The sequence below is a fragment of the Camelus ferus genome, chromosome X, assembly GCF_009834535.1.
Source record: "Camelus ferus isolate YT-003-E chromosome X, BCGSAC_Cfer_1.0, whole genome shotgun sequence".
In the NCBI taxonomy this organism is placed as follows: Eukaryota; Metazoa; Chordata; class Mammalia; order Artiodactyla; family Camelidae; genus Camelus; species Camelus ferus.
The window spans coordinates 75,149,984-75,166,157 of record NC_045732.1 but is presented as its reverse complement, the minus strand read 5'-3'; positions in this window follow the sequence as shown (position 1 = coordinate 75,166,157).

Here is a 16,174-nt window from a genome sequence, read left to right as displayed (position 1 = left end):
AGCTACAGAATGGAGGAGCCTCTGTTAGCCTGGATTTCTGAGTGACTATGTGGAGTAGAACTCTTCCAGTGACCCCTGTTGGATTCATACCGTCAGTGAGAACTAAGCCTGTTTTGCATTAAATCACTAAGATTTGGGGGTTAATTTGTTACCATGATATTTCCTAGGCTATCTTGCCTAATGCAGTGGCAGATCCAGGATTTGAACCTAGGGCTGTCTGCCTCCTGAGTCTGCACTTTGTTGCATTTTCAGGATAAAGTCCAAGCCTCCATGCTCATCTAAGCAAGTCTGATAGCTTGATTAGAGGGGACCATGTGTTGGCTGAAACTTGGGGGCTTTGAACTGTGGCAAGTTCATCCCCTATAGAGGAGTAATGACGAATCTAAAACAACTATTAAGGCTGGAGATTTTCCATGGCAGTATCCACCCTTTGCCCATTGTGAGAGCTTATAGGAGAAAGGGTCTGATTACCTGTCAGCATATTTGCACCTTTGAGGTTAAAAAAATACATATTTTCTAGTTCCAGGCATTTTGCTTTTACACTGCAAATACATTTAGACTCTTTTACGTTTTTATATCTTTTAAACATTTGTTGCATTATGGAAAAAATTACCCTTACAAGCTTTAGAGAGCCACTACTTTATGCATATTGCTCGGTCCTTTCCACTAGGTCTGAATAAATGTATTAATTAATTATTGGAGTGGGTGTTGCCTGTCGAAAAGGAAAAATTGTATATGGTAGTTAGAAGGCCTCTTAGTACATTTCTAAGCTGTGTTTGGGCATTGCTCTGGCTTGGTTGAGTGTTCTGAACCTCTCCTAATACTAACTCGTTACATGAAAGCATTATTCCAAGTGAAACTAAGATGTGTATTTGCATAATTTCCAGATCTGTGTGTGTTATTCATTCAATTATATGTTGGTTTAATCACAAAGTTGTTAAGCCATTTTCAGGAAGTATTCAAGAGCTGTCTTTATGATGTGTAGCTCAATTTTATTCTGAAGAAACTCAGTTATTCTGACCATTAGAAGAATACAATCCAAAATGGAAGTTTCCATAGTTGGTTGACAAAACAGTCTCGTTTTATTGTTCCCTGGTGAATTGATAATTTGCTGGTCAGCTAATTGCAGTCTCATAAATTGCCCTGTGTGGGGATAGTAGTAAAATATGAGACCCAGTTCTTTCTCCTGAAGGATTTTCAATGTAAGGAAAATTTTAGAATGTAATAATAATGCTTTATGCTTCTAGCATCTCCTCTGCTGTTTTTGGAGTTGAAATGTGATGGCCATTTTAAGAATGGGAATTTGATTTGATGATGGAAACAGAGCTGTTATTTTGCCTTCCACAGTGGAGATTGTTGGATAGCTTTCCTTCCCTCATACCCTTTTTGTACATGAAAATCTCCTATTGAAATCCCATGGTAATGTAGGTCATCAAAAAATTCCAACTGAAAAGCATTTCTTAAGGCCTAGCTACCAACCTGGTACAAGAATACGAAGTCTTTCTGTCTAGCATCTCTCATCCTCTCACTGTGTCATCTGCACAGTCTTAGGCAAATATATTCTAAATATTTATTACCAAGATTATCTCGCTTTGCCATAGGAAGGATTCCTAACTGATAATACCATTTCTGACTCCTTTAAGGCTTGTTGAAAGAAAGAGTAATTTCAAGTACAAATTTAAAACTTTTATTGTTTCTTTCGATGGGGGTATATTTATGAACCTATAAGTTTTAGTGTAAGTCAAGTTGGATGACAAAATCAATGAAAACTTGAATCAGTTATTAGAACTATTCTTAGGCCTTGCTCAGTCATTAATCAGCTACATGACTTGAGCAAGTCTCTCTGGGTCTTATTTTTCTCGTTTGAAACCCAATTGAGTTGGAAAAGACGATCTCTAGGATCGCTTACAGCTCTTAAATTCTGTGATTCTCAGAAGCACTAGTAGGTGATCATGTATTAGAATTTAACTGTCTCTGTACATAGATGTGCAGACTTGTTAGATTCAGTTTTAAACTTGAACTTGTTAATTGGAAACCGATTACTAGTCATTATGTCAATTAACAGTCTTCTGTCTTCAGATCCTTTTGTATATGTTATCCTGGCTTTTGTTAAAACTGTTCCTAGAGTGGGGATGGTAGAGCGCATGCACAGGGCCCTGGGTTCAATTCCCAGTACCTCTATTAAAATAAATAAATGAACCTAATTACTTACCCCTCCTCCAAAAGACAAAAAAAAGCTTTTCCTAGAGGCGTGTTTTCTTTCTCTTAAAATCATCTAACCAGTGATGTCATTATAAACCCAGGTTTATGGAAGAAAATGCACAGATTTTCTAAAAAGAAGAAAACAGAAAGGGAAAAAAGTTTAATAAACCGTGATTGAAACGGGCACTATTAATAGTTTTGATTTCTATTGGGTTCGTTCTAGGAGAAGTTTATAGCTCAGTATTCCTGTTAAACCACACCAGCACAGTGTTCAGTGCAAGGAGTAGAACAAAAAGAAAAAGATGAATGAAGGGTAGGGACTTGTGTAAAAATAACCGAGGTTTTGGGAATAAACATGAAAGGGGCTAGAAGGCAGTTTCTGGCCTCTGGTGAGAAGCCTGCCCTGGGCTCATCTCCTGCTGCCATTGCCCAGGTGTTACGCTAAATAATGGCATCATATTTTCATGCTGCCTAAGGATACAAATGGGTCTTGGGTTTTCATCTGACAGGGAACAACTCAAATGAGATGTGTCTGCTTTTTTTTTTCCACTAAACTTTTAAAAAATAACGAAAACTTGACCCTTTATATGACAACTTTTGGGGGCTCTCAATCTTTTCCACTTAGATGTGGTATCACATACAAAATAATATGTTTAATTGAGGACAGGTTAGGGTTTCTTATGACTTGCAGCTCCCTCTAAGAAAATAGGGCTGTATTTTCTGGCTAAAAAACCATCCATCAGTCTGTCAATCACTATCACTCTTTTTCTATGTTCTGAATCCAGTTTTGATTTGTTAATAAAGCTGGAGCATCCCAATATCTCTTGTTATTTCAGTAATTTTCCAAGATGCTTGTTATTGCAACAACTCAGAAGGATAATGTGATTTATTAGGCATAACAAAAAATTGCCCTTTTGAAATTCTTTTCTAGATATGACCTTAAAAACTCAGTAGGTAATTAATTTCTTTATCAAACATGTAATTGATTATCCATTATGTGCCAGAGATTATGTTAGTTGCCTCCACTTCAGGATTTGTACTGCCTGAAATGGGCCACTACATTTAAAGTTAAATGGGTTTATTTTGTAGTCTTTTCAAAATAGTTTTCGTTTCTCCATTTCACTGCAAGATACACAGCTGGGCCTTCTCCAGCTCCCTCTATCCCTGACATTAGGCCAAAGAAGTATGTCGTCTGTAGATCTTAAGCACATACCTTTAGCTGAGATCCTACTTCTTCTAGTATCTTATCAGCACTGAGTGAACCTGCAGTCTTACTACACAATGCCTTATATCATTTTCCGTAAGAATGTACTGCCTCTGGGAAGATTTCATAACTGTTCATAAATGCAGCTTTATTTTAAAAGATTACCAGATCACATGTTATTCTTCATACATTAGGTTCCCATGGGCAGCCCAACTTTCCCCAAGAGAGACCAACAAATAGAATTTTAGGAAGCGAGGAACTAGGAGGGATGCTACAAAGTAAGAAAAAGTTTGAAAACTTAAGTAGAAACAGAATCAGATGCCCTAAGTTTTGTTGATTTAATTTAGGCAAGTATTGTGAAAAACCCAGACGCCAAAATCAGGAGGTATAGGCACCTGAATTCATAAGGAAGTTGTGCAGAAGCCAAAACCAAATGGGGGAAACTACTGTCCTAATGTTAGACTGACGGGGAGACTGAGCAGGACTAGCAAGGGACTTAATTAGGATGGATTTTGTGACTGGATTTGGAGACGGATTATCCCTAATTTAAGGAGCCAGGAACAAGGGCATGAAACCAATCAGGTCCTGACCTTTATTTAGATAGTTGGCATTTTGAGATTATAAATTTACAGTATTGATAACGATCCTTTAGTTTGTCTATTGCTTTTGGCTTTATAAAGCCTTTTCACACTGATTTCCTCGTTTATGGTTTATGAAAATCATGTGAGGCTGAGTATCTATTATTTGTTCCTGTTTATAAATAAAGAAATGGACACAAAGAGGTTAAGTGACTTGACCTAGATAATACCATTGGGAACTGGTGTGATTCCCATTTATTGTCAGGTACTTGGTATCCCTCTGTTCTCTCAATTCTCATAATAGCCCCGTGTAGTAGATAGGTATTACCTTCATTTTACAGATGAGGCAACGTGAATTCAGAGATTTGGGATGACTTACTAAAGATCACATAGGAAGTGGCAGAGTTGGCTGTTGAAAGCAGTTTTCTGGCTCCAGAGCTTGTGCTCTTGACAGCTGGGCTGTGTTATTTCCTGTTTCCATTACTACCATTTTCACTTTAAAACCCTGCTTCCAAGATAATTGTGTTTCTCTTCATAAAAATTCCTAGCACTGTGGACCCCTTTAAGTTGAATAGTAGCAGGGCTGCCGCTGGCCAGGCTCATGGAATCAACTCACAGATGTTGTTTTACCCTCACGGTCTCCGTGCAGGGAGGCAGGTGTGTTCCAACATAAAACCCTCACAATGTGCATATTTTGCCTCTGGGATATTTTTTCCAAAGATACATTTAGGACCAGGACTTAATTAGCAGAAGGCAGAGTAGAGGAGCATGCTATGATCTGAGCTTTCCCATAGCACGCCTGAAGAACTGAAATTCAATCAATAGCAAGTCCTTTCGGGTTTTGAATATGGTATGAGAAGTAAGGGTCCTTAGTGAAGGGAAAGAAAAAGAGGAGAAGACAGACTTTCTCTACTTCACAATTTTGCCCAGGGATGCCCGTCACGGGAACCATTTGGTATTTGGTGTCTCTTGCAGGGTATAAGAAGAGATGAAAGAAACAAGAATCGATGACATTGACATGACTCACAAAACATATGGCTCTAAATAATGAGACCCTTTATCTTGGAGAAGAATCTAAAGGGCATATAACTCAGTTTAAAAAAGTAAAGCTGTACAATTTCCTTTCTAAGGCCATAATCTTGTGGTCTTTTTCAGATGTTGTGCCAAGAAATAAAAGCTGAGGGGTTGGAAGAAATAGCATCAATTCATTAGGAAACCTCTTGATGGTCTAAATACTTGCCCTTAGCCTTCTGTTTCTTTTGCAGCTAGGGGACCAAGAGCGTTAAATTAGTTCTAAAAATTAAGTAAGTAAAAACCTCTCTGTTCAGATGTCACTGCTTCTCTGGAAATGACATCATCTGTTAGCTAAAATCAGAAAATGACTACATCCTTATGGGGTGCAAGGTGTGGGGAACAAAAGTGAGAATGGGGAGATTTCAAAGCTGTTGAGAACCTGCCCAACGTGAGGTCTGTTTATTGAGAGGCTTTGGAGTGGACTCATATCCTTCCTAAATAAACAAAGAGCCTAATCTTACTCCCCAAGTTAGTTCTCTTACTCAGGGCTTAACTGCACTGGTGGTGATCTTCTGTGGGCTTTCAGTTTTATATGGATCAGGAAGCCATGCTTTAAGACACAAGTAATGAAACTTGGGGGAAATTGATATGATAGTATTTTGGTGGTAGGGGTCGGAGGCATTGTGGAGAGATGTTGGACTATAGATGAAGGGCAAGTGTGTACCCTTGTGTTCAGATAAAACACTAAGGATGCTGGGAGCAAAACCAATGATGGGGGCGTTGTGAATAAATCACTGCCAAGTGAATTGGCCTAACCTGGGGTCTAGGTGACCCAATGACTGCCCAGATCAAACAGTGCTCAAGGGTTGGTGGCCAGCTCCTGGGTTTGGAGGTTACCCATTCTGAGAACATCCTTTGAGTCCAGAGAAATCTCTGGGGACTATGCATCTTTATGTCCCAACCATAGTCACATTGTCTTCTTTGCAATTTATTAACTACTTTTTGGAATGTGGCTTTTTCTTTTTCTTTCTTTCTTTCTTTTTTTTTTTTTTAGAAGGTGTTGATTTATTTTATTTTTGTTTTTATTTTTTATTTTTTGGCTTTTTCTTGATGGGGCATTTTCTTGATTGCTATAGATCTTTTGTTTGACTTCGAGAGCTTCTACAAAATTGCTTAAGCTAATATTTAGTTGTTATTTAATGTTTCTTTGGGGGAACGAAGGCCTGTAGTTTCCTAGTCTGTTGTCTTGCAGGTGTCACTCTCCCAGTTTCAGTTCTGACTTATTAGCCATAAATATCCAGAGCCAAGACTATGGCCATTTGGGGAGAAGTTTGTCTATTACTGACAGCGGCAGAGTGGGACTAGATTTTAACTTAAGGGTAGAGATAGGTACTGGTTCCTAGGCAAATAAATTTTCTTATGAAAATACATGGTATAAAAGGAACTGTTACCTGGATTGTAAGCTATGGTGATTGTTAGGACAGGCAGTCTGCCATGGGCCCCAGGAATTACTAAATATCATTGCTGACTGCTGCAAAGCTTAACTGTTCTGATACTGGATGGTTTTTGTAGTCAGTCATGTAGGCAATTCAGTAGATTAAGACCACATGGCAAATGATAACTGTTTGCTCTTTGAGGGGAGGGGATGGGGGTGGGGGAAGGTTTGGTCCATTTACTGCTTGCTCTAAAACATGCTAACCCCCAGCCCCGGGTTCCTCAGATGTACATCTGCCTGTTCCTATCACCCTGTGAGACTTGGAGGCAAGGGAAGTAGCATTACCAGGCTGACACTCTTGCTGGTTTCTGTGCTGTGAGTAGTAAACTGTCTTACTCTGTTATGAGTCTTGTTGTCTAGTTTTGGCACCTATAGAACAATGGCAAGCCATCTGCCTCCTTGCTTCGTCATCTCCTTTGTACTCTTCATACTCCTTGCCACCCTAAGTGAGGTTGAGATTCTTCTTTGACAGTAATGGTCGCCTTTAATTCTTGAGTATTGAATTATGTGGTTTTTGTTGGTGTGTATATGTATTTGTGCGTATTAGTTTGTGCTCATTTTATGGATCAGAAATTGGTAATATGATATCACTAGATGCCCTAATGACTCCCTAGAGCTATGGGATATATGGAAGGTTGACAGTTCTTCAGGTTGGAATTGAGTGTTGGAATAATTTAACTATGAAAGTGACAGGCCAATCAGAGACCACAGCCTCTCTTGGACAGAGACCGCCCCCTCCAGTAGTTCCAATGGAATATTGTTGGGATTGAAGTTGTTGAAGAAGAAATCCAGGCTCTGATTGATAAGAATAAACATCAGATGAATTTGGAGAGGGGTGGAGGGCATAGACAAGAAAAATGGCTTGTATGTATTTAATTTGCTTGCAGCAAAAGCAACAATCAATAAATGAAGAGGCAACCCATGGAATGGGAGAAAATATTTGAAAATCATATATCTGATAAGGGATTAATATCTAAAATACATAAAGAACTCATACAACTCAATAACAAACAATTCTATTTAAAAAATGGGCAGAGGATTTGAATACACATATTCCCTAAGGGTACACACAGTTGGCCAACAGGTATATGGAAAAATTCTCAGCATCACTAATCATCAGGGAAATGCAAATCACAATCACAGTGAGATACCACCTCACACCCGTGTAACCACAGTACCAGCCCAAACTGGTCCTATCCTGTTTCTGACAAAATACTGAGTTGTTTTTCAAAGACAACAGAACAAAACCACAAGTCATGCAGCCAAAGCATGCCCAGAGGAGAAAATTTTGATCTCAAATAACATCCGGAACCAAAGTTTCTCCCCGGGACGTGACTGGAACCTGAACGCTGGAACCCTTTCAGAGGTAAAGAGTCTGTTGTCCAGGAGGACCCCGTGCTGAAGCCCCTTTACCATCATGCTGTACCATAAATCGCCAAGTTCCAAAGCCCTCTAATCAAAACCTACCCGCTAGCGCTTTTGCATGCCAACCCTCCTCCCCTAACTCATTAAAGTTTTACTGAACCCCAGATCGAGGAGACAGATTTGAGAGCCTTGCCTCCTGTCTCTTGCTAGTTAACTTCATAATAAAGTCTTTTCCCCAAAGCCAGTACCATAGTATTGGCTTCTCTGCACATTGCACAGCAAGCCCTTTGCTGAGGAGCACCTGTTAGAGTGCCTACCATCAAAAAGACAAGAGATAACAAATGCTGGCAAGGATGCAGAGAGAAGGAAACCCTTGTACACTATTGGCTGGAATGTAAATTAGTTCAGCCTATGCAAAACAGTATGGAGTTGCCCCCCAAAATTAAAAGTAGGACTACCATATGATCCAGCAATTCCCCTTCTGGGTACATAATCAAAGGAAATGAAAACAGGAACTGGAGGAGATATCTACACTTAACATGTTCATTGCAGCATTATTTATGGTAGCCAAGAGGTGGAAACAACCTAACTCTGTCAATGGATGAAGGGATAAAGAAAATATGATACACACAGACTATTATTCAGCCATGGGAAAGGACATCCTGCTATTTGCAGTAACATGGATGGATCTTGAGGGTATTAGACTGAGTGAAATAAGTCAGAAGAGGGAAGACAAATACTGTAAAATCTCACTTATTGTGGAATCTAAAAAAGCCAAATTCATAGAAACAGAGAGTAGAATGTGTGTGGTTGCCAGGGAGTGGGGGAAATGGGGAGATGTTGGTCAAAGAGTACAAAATTTCAATTATAAAAAAAGTTCTGGAGATCTAATGGACAGCATGGTGATTAGAGTTTAAAATACTGTATTATATACTTGAAAGTTGCTAAGTAGATCTTAAATGTTCTTACCAGAAAAAGAGATAGGGTAATTATGTGAGGTGATGGAGGTGTTCATTTCACAATATATCAGTGTGTCAGATCAACACGTTGTACACCTTAAACTTACACAGTGTTATATATCACATCTCTATAGAGCTGGAAAAAAATATTCTGCTGGGCACCTTCCATACATCACTTCTAATTTCACAATAACCTTGTTGTTTGTAGTTTGTAGAAGAACCAGAGACTCTAAAATATTAAATGATTTATCCAAAACCGCATATCTAAGATTCAGAACCTGCATTCAAACTTTGGCCTGTATGATTCTGAGATCTGTAGTCTTGAACTAATTTTCATTGTATTTCACTGACTCTATGACATAAAATGGAATACAATTTACTCATCTCATACAGGGACATTTTAGGAAAGATTTCCTTTAGGAAAGAAAAAAGATTTTGCTGTATTGAAAAAGAATGGAAACACATAAAAATATTTTGCTGTATTGAAAAATAATTGGAACCACTGACTAGCATTGGCCTTGGACTACACTTGTTGAAGAGATGCTCTGAATCATTTCAGCTGTTCCTTGAGGCAAGAGTAAAGGGACCAGAGACAATCATCATACATGCCCAGAGGGTCTCAACTAATCACCTAATTCTGGTGGGTCTCAAGAAGAAAATTGGAATACTTGTTTCATGTAGAATATCTTAAACATCATTGATCTCAAGAGTGACAGGATCCTGTAAACTGGATGACCTCAGGACTGTCTTTTTGTTAATAGTCAGGTTTATTAAGGTATAGTTTATTTACAGAAAAATTCATTCCTGTTAGTGTACAGTCCTATGAGTTTTGACACACATACAGTCAGGTGATTATGGTAACCACCACAATCATGATGTAGACAGTCCCCTCATATACGCCTCTTTGTAACTGATCCCCTGCAAACTCTGGCCTCCGGAAAGTACCGATCTGTTTTCCTTACCTATAGTGGTACTTTTTCCACAGTGTCACATAAATGGAATCATATAGTCTGTATTCCTTCGAGTGTGGCTTTTTTTGTTCAGCATAATGCTTTTGAAATCCATCCACGTTTCTGCATGTATGAGTAATTTCATTTTCATTGCTGAGTAGGATTCCACTGTATAGATGTAATGCAGATTGTTTATCCATACAAGCGATGGATATTTGGATTGTGTCCAGTTTTGGGTGATGATGAATAAAGCTGCTATGAACATTCATGTATAGATTTTTGTGTGGACATAGTTTTCTTTTCTCTAAGCTAAATACCTTGGAGTGGAATTGCTGAATCGTATGGTGTCTATTTAGTTGTATAAGAAACTACAAAATTGCTTCCAAAAGTAGCTGTATCATTTGTATTCCCATTAAAATGTATACAATCTCAGTTGCTCTGCATCCTCACCAGTACTTTGATATTGTCAGTTTTTGAATTTGTAGTAATTCTAATGTTGTATAGTGGTATGTCATGGTGATTTTAATTTGTGTTTCTTTAATATCTGATTAAGTTGAGCTTCTTTTCATGTGCTTTATTTGCTGTCTTTTGCTCTATGAAAAGTCTTCCTCAACTCTTTCGCCCATTTGAAAAATTAGATGGATGGTTTTCTTTTTGAGGTTTTAGTTTTTTCTGTACTTTGCATACTAGTGCATTATCAGGTATGTGGTCTACAAATGTTTCCTCCCAGTCTGTAGTGTTCTATTTCATTTTTTTAACGATGCCTTTTGACAAGAAGTTTTTAATTTTGATGAAATTTAATTTAGCAATTGTTTATGGTCCATGCTTTTTGGATCCTATTAAAAAATCTTTGAAGTTGCAAAGATTTTCTTTGATGTTTCCTCCTAGTAGTTTCAGAGTTTCAGGTTTTCTATATAGGTCTATGATCGATTTCAAGTAAATTTTTATATGGTATGGATCAAAATTCTTTTTTTTTTTCTTTTTGCATGTGAATGTTCAATTGTTCCAGCACTATTTATTGAAAAGACTCTCCTGTATCTATTGGATTGCTTTAGCACCTTTGCAGAAAATCAACTGATTATATATTTATGGGTCTGTCTCTGCATTCTATTCTGTTCTATTCATTTATGGGTCTTTTCACCAACATACCACACTGTAGTAATTCCTATATCTTGATAGTAAGTCATTAAATCAAATAGCATGTGTCTTCCAACGCTATTCTTCCTTAAGACTATTTTGGCTATTTTAAGTCCTTCTCCATATAAGTTTTAGAATCAACTTGTTGATTTCTATTTCTTAAAAGCCTGCTGGCATTTTGATTGGAATTATAAGTATAGATTAATTTGGGGAGAATTGACATTTCAACAGTATTGGGTCTTGGACTCATTTCATATCTCCATTTATTTAGGTCTCTTTGATTTATCTCATCAATATTTTCTGGTTTTCATCCTATTCATATTGCATACATTTTGTTGGATTTATAAGTATTTCATGTTTTTCTGATGTTATTATAAGTGATACTTTAAAGTTTTAATTTTCTAATTTTTCCTTTCTTGTAAATAGAAATATATTTGATTTTTGTATGTTGACCTTGTCTCTAGTGACCTTGCAAAAGTCATTAGTTCTAGGAGCTATTTTTGTGGATTCTTTGAGATTTTCTAAGTAGAAAATCATGACATTGGTGAATAGGGAGAATATTATTTCTTACTTTCCAATCTATATGTGTTTCATTTCTCTTTATTGACTTTTTGCACTGATCAGGACCTCCAGTGTGATGTTTGGGAGTGGTGAGAGTTAATATCCTTGGAGGATCCTTAGGAGGGAAACAGTCCATTTTTCACCATTATGTGCGAGACGATGTGTAGGAAATTTTTTTTTTTCCCAGTAGATGCCATTTATCAGATTGAGGGTATTCCCTTTCATTTCTAGTTTGTTGAGAGTTTTATTATGAATGACTATTGAATTTTGACAAAACTCCTATCTGCTGATATGGTATGTTATATTGATTTTTAAATCCACTGGATTTGTGAAAATATGTAAGAATGAATTTTAATGATAACGACAACAATAATTACTTCACTTATTGTGTGCTTACCGCATGCTCAGTACTTTTTATTAGGGAAACGTTGGTTCTTTATCCTACCTGACTCACTTCTGCTTCTATGGAAAGCAAACCTGCTAAGCTTCGAGGATACTAACTGAAGGAAAGCCTTTGGGAAGGGTGTAAGGAATTATAAATATGTTAAGGAGAACATGCCATGGTGAAATATACAGATCCATTAGAAACTAGAGATTTGAGGTAGGTAAAACACTATTCTAAAGCAAGGAGGAAGGATGGAGCTTCCGGATTGATGAATATGTGGAGACTTGAGGACAGTAGCTCACTCTGAGAGGGGATGGAAGCTAGCAGCCCATCCCACATAGTGCGTACCATACATCTCTCCCATCTGGCTGTCCCTGAATTATACCCTTTTATAATAAAAACTGGTGATCTAATTCTGTAAGAAAGAGAGAACAAGAAGAAGAAACGATGATGGTTGTGGCAGTGACAAAGATGGTAAATGCTGGACGGGAAGTGAGAGGTGTCAGGAGTGGTGCTTTATGATGTCTAAGCCCCAAGGCTCCCACTGGCTGGAGCAGTGCCTTGATGACCAAAGGGTAAGAGTGGGACTCCTCAGTGCCCTCAGGAAGGTCTGTATAGAGAGATCAGGAGCCCTGGGACAGACCACTCGGGAGGCTTCAGCATAGTTGAGGCTCCCAGCAAACCACCAGAGATTAGCACTGACGTGGAGCAACCAATGAGGAGCACAGAACAGCTGGCCCCTAGTAGGAACAGCTGACGCTAAGCACGGAACAACTCTCTGGGAGCACTCAAGAAAGGAAGGAGGGCATGATTCCCTCTCAGTGTAAGTGCAGAGACAGTGCCAAGGTGTGAAGACAGCCAAGTAGGTAGAAATGCCCCTGTAAGTATGTTCAACTGAAAGATCCCCTGAAACAGCTATCACCCATTCAGGAAAGTGCGAGAGAAACCAGACCAACCATATCTGTCTGTTACCACCAGCTGATGAAGAGAGTGACTCCAAATAAAACTCAGAAGTGGCTAGAGCAGAACCCAGAGACCCTGGAGAACTCCACCCATCCAAGTAATGCACTCTCTCTAGAGAGGTCTGGAGACCTACAACCCTGCTGCTTCTCCAGCGGGGCCTGCAGAGAAATGGCCAACCCTGTAGAGACCACGTGTTATACCGGCGCTGTACACAGACAGTGATAGTTACAATGTAATCAACAAGACATGAAAACCTTTTGGAAAGAATAAGGACAACTTTCTCTGCTTCTCTTAACACCTCTGTTCCCATCTCCAATCAACACAATTATCTTGAGCACCTTTCTGTATACCAAGCACTCCGTTATATACTGGGTGTGGAGGACAGGTAAGGCCCCCTCACCCTTACTGGTCTTAGAGTCTAGCGGGGAAGAGAGGTCCTGACCAAGTCATCCCTGAATGTCAAAACTGCATCTATGTTAAGTAGTAGGCTACATGGTCAGTCTTGTAACCTTGTTATGGAGGTCAAAGAAGCTTTCCCAGAGGAAGAGAGGAAATCAGAACTTCTACCAGGCTGCGTGCCTGACAGCTACAGAGGATGCCACCCTCATTGACTACGACACCAGTAGCATCCCCAGGAGTCGTGCAGTGTGACGGCACTGAAAAAACTGATGATTGAACTGGAATCAGAGAGACGAGTAAGAGTGACTTGAGTTAGTATCACGAGGCTTTCTTTCCAGGCAAAACATATACAGAGTTCCTGTTGCAGAAGGAGTAAAGCATGATAAGTAGGAAGGTTTATAAAAAGGCTAGTTAGGCCAGAGTGCAGAGAGAGTGAGAGGGCGAATGTGCGAGATCAACTCCAAGAGAGACACAGGGTGAGCCAGAACATGCATGGCCTCAGATTTTGTGGAGGGATTTTTTATCCTAGGAGCCATGGGTAGCCAGGGATGACTTAAGCAAGAGGGATGGGAGGGCATCTTTCAAAAGATTTCTCTGCTGCATAGGAAAATAATTTCAGGTTGGAGAGTGATGTGAGGGGACAAATTAGAGCCCTCTAGAGTATACAGATGTTCATATTTAAGGAGTGTAATAGTGGTAGAACCAGACAGAAGTGGAAGGATTTCAGCATGTTTAGGAGGTAAATTTGATTTCAGTTGTCTTTGAGAGGAGATGAGAAATTCCAGGATGACATCTAATTCTCTGTCTTAAATAACTGGCTGATTAGTAGTTCCATTCACCAAGAGGAAACTAGAAGCAGATCAGGTAGGGGTAGGGTTGGGAGCTGTTACCATCGGTTCAGTTTTCAGAGATGCTGACTTTCAAAGATCCAAGAGGTATCGTGTAGGCAGGTAGTTATACAAGTTTGGATAAAAAATGTTGAAAATTTCAACTAGGATGTTGCTAGGGAAACTAGAGAAAAAGGGATATGAATTGAAAAGATATTTAGAAGGTAAAATCAACATAACTTAAGTGGATTAAATCCTGGGAGTGAGGAAGCAGGAAATGTCAAAGATGACTCACAAGCTTCTGTTTTCTGTAACTACACAGATAACCAAGATGAGTGATGGCTGCTTGGATTAAAAGAGTATATATTTGGCTGCCATTTCCTTTCTGCTATAGCTTCAAGGAAGCTGAGTGGAGGAAGAAATACATGAGGGAGAGCAGCTCCAAAATACGCACATGTGATGGAAGCGTGTGTGCGCTTTTGCTGTTTTTCAGCATTAATGAGGCCCAAGAAGGATTCTCAATTGCTCATTACTGGTTCCCCCACCCCTTCGGTTGAATAAGTAATCATTTCTGAGGCAAGCACTTAAAAACTGAAAGTCATCACTTTGCTGGGAGGTGTTTGTATATATCCTTTCAGCAGAGACACATATACTTCAGGGGCAATTATGTGATCTGCATCCGTTTCAGCGGGTAGTATTTTTCTTTCCCTTTCCAGGGCTGTGGTTCTGCTTTAGCAAAAGCAAAAGGAAGATCAGTCCTGAAGTTTGGAAATTACTTTGACTAAACACCTGTTACGGCTTTTGCTTTCTGTGCTAGTTTACCATAAGACTTGAGTTATCCTCATTAATTTTCCATCAGTGGCAATTATATCATGATTCTTCCCTCATAATGAAAATCCACTTGGGTTTGCCATGTAGACCATGGAGATAATTAAAGTGGATTAATCAAAGACCCACATGATTAACAGTTTTTGACATACCTGCAAATCTACTGTAGGTATTCGGTGATGACGGTGGGCTGAGATTCTGTCTCCAGGGCTGTTACCTTTTGAATATTGATGGAAGCAGTTTGAAAATGATTCTTTGTGAATGAGCATCTTAAGAAAATCTGTATATGTGAGTGGAACCTTTTTAATGGAATGGATTAATCTTTTTAACCCCTCGTGTCTTCAACAAATCATCAAGTGACTCATTTCTCCCTTTGTTCCTTTTTCAAATAGGGACAGAAAGATCCACCAGGATCATTCGATACTTTTCCACAATTTCTATCTGGAATGTAGGAGGAGGAGGAGGTATGACCATTTACAGGGCTTCTTGAATTGAGGCAGATGGAGCACCTGACTAAGGTGACTTTGTTTTCTTTCTCAGTACAGACAGTCCCCTTCCTTGGCAGCGTTTCATACCTGCAAAGAGTTACTCCTAGAACTTGTGAATCTGTTCTCTTAAGGTAGTGATCATTTTATCACACAAGCCTGAGAAATGAATATTATCATGGAAGACAGGCACACAGCAGGGGTTGCTTACAGTTGAGTGTCTGAGATCATCGAATTTTTGAGATGTGTACCTGGGGTTCAGGTTTGGTGACTTTCTGAAAACATGCTGGTAGAATTAGAATAAAGTATCCAGGAAATCTGATTTTCGGGCTTGGGCTGAGTCTCTTTGATTAGGAATGTAACGTTTTGACGTAAGATCAAACCATGACATGTTCATCTTAACAACAAAAGGCACAGAATACAGCATGCCTCTGTTTATGTCTGCAGCTCATCCTGTCCCATTCCACCCCATTGCTGTGTTCCATTTTATTCATTATCCTATCCCTGATCCCTACATCAAAAATTCTCCTTGTCAAAATGTCCTGTGTTATCTTGCTTCTAGCTGTGACTTATTTGTCCTGATGATCTTTCTGGAAAAATGTACTGTCGGGCCTTTACCCCCATCTCTTCTCCACCATCTGTTTGTCCAGTCCAGTGGGAATGGCTCTTTCCCACAGGAAGGAAGAAGTCACTTAAAAATGCCTTTATTGATTAGGTGAAATGAGAAACACATATTTACAATTCAAATAATAAAGGACAGTACAAGTCAGAAAATTAAAATCACCCATAATCCCAGCACCCAGAGACAATCACTGTTAACAC